The sequence below is a fragment of the Sabethes cyaneus genome, chromosome 3 (genome assembly GCF_943734655.1).
Source record: "Sabethes cyaneus chromosome 3, idSabCyanKW18_F2, whole genome shotgun sequence".
Classification (NCBI taxonomy): domain Eukaryota; kingdom Metazoa; phylum Arthropoda; class Insecta; order Diptera; family Culicidae; genus Sabethes; species Sabethes cyaneus.
The window spans coordinates 178231951-178237207 of record NC_071355.1 but is presented as its reverse complement, the minus strand read 5'-3'; the positions used below and the strand labels follow the sequence as shown (position 1 = coordinate 178237207).

Genomic DNA, 5257 nt, shown 5'->3' with positions numbered 1-5257 from the left:
TTAAAATTAATAAATACCACTGCTGATACGAGTGTATTTAATCTCGTATTTATGTGTTCGTTTATTTCGAGTGCACTAAATGGTTCCTCGTGATGGTTATCTTCGTTTAAACAATTTCGAGGTTAATTGTATCAAGGGCAGCAAACCGAGGCCCTCGAAATGTGGCACTGGGTAATAATAAAAATTTATTGTGTAGCAATGCGGATTCGAAATTTATGCTATTTTGCACCTGGGTCCAAAGGGAAAAGTAACATTGCAGGAAAGCTGTGAGTGTGAGTGGGCTATTTCTATAATATAGAGTCTTTTCGTGAGTCGTACGAAAACGACATTCTTCGATATCGTTAAAAATCTGCATGTTCATTTATTTTGACTAATCCACGTCTTTAATTCACAATTTTTTTATTGGGTATATGTATAAAAAAGCAAACAAATCATCACAGGCTTAGGGCCTATTACGATCTTAATCAACGAAATGTGTCATTTGATAATAAGTTCTTATATTGCATAACGTAGCTCTAAGATGTTGTACATAAAAGAGTCATAGCCGGAAAATGAAACAAATAATTTTTATGGTCGTATTGGATTTTATTTAACTGAATAAAAGTTTCTGGCTGCTTGCAACATTTGTGTAGTCTGATTAAAGTAAAATGTTGCTTAGAAAATTCTTGATTGTTTGCTATCATTAACTCATTTTTTAAAATTTTGCGACTTGGTCCGGTCTGATTTAACACCGGCCATATGATATCGCGACAAGCAATCGAGTTGAGCAGGCGAGTCGAGCAGTTGAATCAAGCAATCGAGTCAAGCAGTTGGGTCGAGCAGTCGAGTCGAACAGTCAAGCCGAGCAGTTAAATCGAGTAGTCCAGTCGAGCAGTTGAATCGAGTAGTTCAGTCGAGCAGTTGAATCGAGTAGTCTATTCGAGCACTTGAGTCGAGTCGAATCGAATGGTTTAGTCAAGCAGTCGGGTCAAGTGGTTAAGTCGAGCAGTTCATTCATGCAGTCGAGTCGAGCAGTTCATTCGAGCAGTCGAGTCGAGCAGTTGAGTCGAGTAGTCCAGTCAAACGGTTTATTCGAGCAGTTGAGTTGAGTAGTCCAGTTGAGCAGCTGATTCGAGCAGTCGAGTCGAGCAGTTAAGTCCAGTAGTCCAATCGAGCTGTTGAATCGAGTAGTCTAGTCGAGCAGTTGAGTCGAGCAGTCAGGTCAAGCGGTTCAGTCGAGCAGTAAAGTCGAACAGTTGAGTCGAGCAGTTCAGTCGAGTAGTCCAGTCGAGCAGTTGAATCGAGCAGTCAAGTCGAGCTGTCGAATCAAACAGTTGAATCAAGCAGGTGAGTCGAACAGTTCAGTCGAGCTGTAAAGTCGAACAGTTGAGTCGAGCAGTTCAGTCGAGTAGTCCAGTCGAGCAGTTGAATCGAGCAGTCAAGTCGAGTTGTCGAATCAAACAGTTGAATCAAGCAGGTGAGTCGAACAGTTCAGTCAAGCAGTGGAATCAAGGAGTTGAATCGAGCAGTTGAGTCGAGCGTCGAATCGAACAGTTGAGTCGAGCAGTCTGGTCGAGCAGATAAATCAGTCAAGTCCAGTCAAGCAGTCCAGGCGAGCAGTCGAATCGAACAGTCCAGTCGAGTAGTTCAATCGTGCAGTTAAGTCGAGCAGTCGGGTCGAGTAGTAAGTCAAGCAAATGTGTCAAGCAGTCGAATCGAGTTGTTAAGTCAAGTAGTCCATTCGAGCAGTTAAATCGAGCTGTTCAGTCAAGCAGTCAAGTCGATCTGTCCAATCAAGCAGTTGAGTCGAGCAGTCGAATCGAACAGTTCAGTCGAGCAGTTCAATTAAGCAGTCCAGTCGAGCAATCAAATCGAGCAGTCTAATCGACCAGTCCAGTCGAGTAGTCTAGTCAACCAGTTGAGCAATCGCTGTCGAGTTCAGCAGTCGACCACTGAGGTGACTGAGAATACAACCCATTCCTACGAAAGCATGACGTCCTGTCAGGGACCTGTTTTTAGTCACCGATAAGCCTCTTATGACGTCCTGTCAGAAACCTGGTTTTCGGTACAGACATAAGCCTCTTATGTAACTTATTATATAAATACTAGCCGTAACGCGCGTGCGTCGCCTCGCGTCTAATGGAGAGCAAATCGGAGGTACGCTACGTAACGCTAACGCTATGCAACTCAATGATATTTTTGCTCGTCTTTAATGCAATCTGGCATGATTGGTTTGAGTCTTTGCATAATGTGGGCGATTGTTACCATGAAAATATATTGCGCCCCTCGTTTTGGCTACAGACAAGGCTCTTATATATATAGATTAAATAGATTTTGTCATAAAGTTGTGTTGGAGTTCGGGAATTATTGAGCGCACTGGATGATACACAACATCATAAACCATCTGTTTAAGAACTTTAAGGTGAAATTAGCAGTCATCGATTCTGCCAATTTCAAAAGCAGTTTTTTTGTTTGAAACAAAAATTCTGTTTATAAAAATACATTCGCTGTGTTCAGATTGGCAAGAAGAATGCAGTTTCTACATTTTTACAAACAGAACCCCGCTTTTGGGCCCAAAAACTGCTTCCGAAGTTGGGCTCTTCGATGTAAAGTCAATGATTGCTAATTTCCCGTTGAGGAGACAACTTAGAATTATAATTCCGGGAAAGTTTTCAATGTCGTGGATATTTTCAGCCTTATGTATTGGGATAATTAATGCAACCTTCCACACCGTTGGGAAAACGACACAACCTAGTGACCGATTAAAGATTATTGACATGGGCGAAGCTTAGGGCGTAGCAAATTGTTTAATGAACGAGGGTGGCAAACTTTCATGTTGTGATGCACTATGCCGGTTAATCAAGCAAATGGAACCAAATTTGGCATGTGAGGGTATTTGGAGTTTGAGACCCCTCCCTTCTCTGGTACTTAAATTTTAACCAGCGAGAATCTGATTCTACATTGCTAAAATAAAGTGCATGGTTGCTGGCGGGGAATGTGAGAGTCCAAGTGGTATTGGTGCCAAGGTGCAGTTGGATGGGGAACGATATGCAGTAGTGGAGCAATTCATATACCTTGGTAAGCTATTTAGTCGTGATATGTCCCAGCTAGCACCAACTTGTATATCAATGTACGAAAATTATCGTAAATATCTCTTAACAAATTCGAAAACGTAACTAAAGCTTGATAAAGTGGGACCAAGTTGATTTTCTATCATATATAATGATAATAGCTGACACATATACGATTTTCAGCACAGAATCGTATAGCATTACGGTTCGAGTCGCGCTTAGCCGGATATTATCGTATATAATTACTTATATAGTCGTAACGCTTCTAATTATTCCTAATCAGGTATATCACCTCCAACATAGTACGGGTATGCCAATTTTGCGCATCAAATATGATTTATTAGCATGTATATCCGTAAGTAATGCTGATTGTTTTCTGTTATATAGGGCACTGGAGGGTATTTTCAGTCCATTAAGCGATCGCATCTACTTTTTCGGCTTATTGGCTTGTTCTAGTGAAAGAACAGGTGGTTTTGATGTTCTTTGAATAAAAAATAGTAGATTACTTACAGTCTTGAGAAAATAGCGATAACATATTAAAATTGCATGTCGGCAGAGTATTTTTATTGGTGAAAGAAGAGGCAAATAGGCTGAATTTAGAAGCCTGCTGAAAATACCCTCCCGTACCGTACATATGAAAATGCTAGCTGGGGTGTCAACGACGTTAGCTGCAAACTAAAACGACGACTCGTTGTCACAAATCGGGCTTTCTATGGAATCTGTAGCCAACAGAAGTCTCGAAATTTGCAAATTCACACAAAATTGGCGCTCGACAGAACACTGACTCTCTCGGTGACTCTAGGAGCTATATTAAATGTACAGATATGCTGATATAATGAAGAAATCACAGGTAGCGGCAGCGGGCTAGTCACGTGGCCAGAATACCAGACGAAAAAGTAGCCAAACCTATTTTCAGTAGAAAACCAGGAAGAGGCCATAGACTTCGAAGTAGCCCAAGCAAGCGTGCACGTTTAACTGGTGGATAGTTCTGCTGGACCGATAGACTGTTGGCGACAGTACTGGAGGACCACAATTCGTTCGAAGTATGATCGATAAGGGATTGTCGCCCTTATCGTACGTATAGAAATATTCTAGAAAACACAGTTTTAGCTTAGCTAAACAAAATGATTGATATGTTTGATACGTATTCTAAAGCTAGTTTACTTACCAGAAGTGCAATTCATTATATGACATTTAATATCTGCCGATCGTTTCTACATATTCCAGACTTCTTCCCACACTTCATGTTGAAAATTGATTAATTTAACTGACAGTTTTTCACACCGCTTCATCAACAAGGAAGGCAAAAAAATACTCTCCAAAAAAAAACTACTTGTTATGTTTACCTTGTATGTTTACTGTTACAGATGAAGCACGCACAAACAATTAAACAAGACTGTTGCTGCTATAGCTACGGAGGCTAATTTTTTATGCACACTTAAGCCTGCAGCAGATATTTCCGATCGACGCATATTTCTACCATATTTTTACAAAAGTCACGTGCCCGGTCTCGTTCCTGGAAGCAATTGAGTCGATGAATATTGAAACGCATGTATATAAACTATCATCCCAAATGGTCAAACTACACATTAACCTGCAGTTTGCCTTAGAAATCAAACCAACCTTGAGCTGAACAATGAAACTTATCGTGGCCGTTATTCTAGCAGCTAGCATCGCGATCGTCGCTGCTCGCCCCGAGCCGAACTACGGAGGACACCACGATCATGCGGTTCATCCGGGACCGGCCAAGGTGCTAACCTATCCTGCCAAGGCACCGGCCGTCAAGTGCGGACACAATCTGCTGATCAACTGCCATCCACACCATGCCGTCGCACCGTGCAAGGGACACAGTCATGGACATGCACCGGAGCCAAAGAAATACAAGTGCCCGTGCGGACACTGAGTGTAGTTACAGTGTTCGAGTTAAAGGATTAATGGTGCTGAGTTAATAATTTATGTTCACAATATTGGACAAATTAAAAGTTTAATAAACTAGAAATTGGTTTTTCATCTAATGTCACTGTATTGATTTGAAAGAAAAAGTTTAAAATATAAACAGGTTAAAGCTAATCATCCATGATTTTATATTCTAGTCATGTGGACACTGGTTTAGCAGCTAACTCAATTTATACATTTATGAATGCAAAGGATTGGTATATTTTTTCTTTATTTTTGACAATTTGCATGACAAAGTTGCGCTTGTTATA

General features: G+C 40.9%; 1 protein-coding gene across 1 annotated transcript in view; it reads right to left on the bottom strand.

The window, feature by feature from the left end:
* The window catches only part of LOC128743360 (homeotic protein female sterile), a 420579-nt gene that overhangs the window by 262918 nt on the left and 152404 nt on the right, over positions 1-5257 (bottom strand). The gene's annotated exons all lie outside the window — the stretch shown is intronic.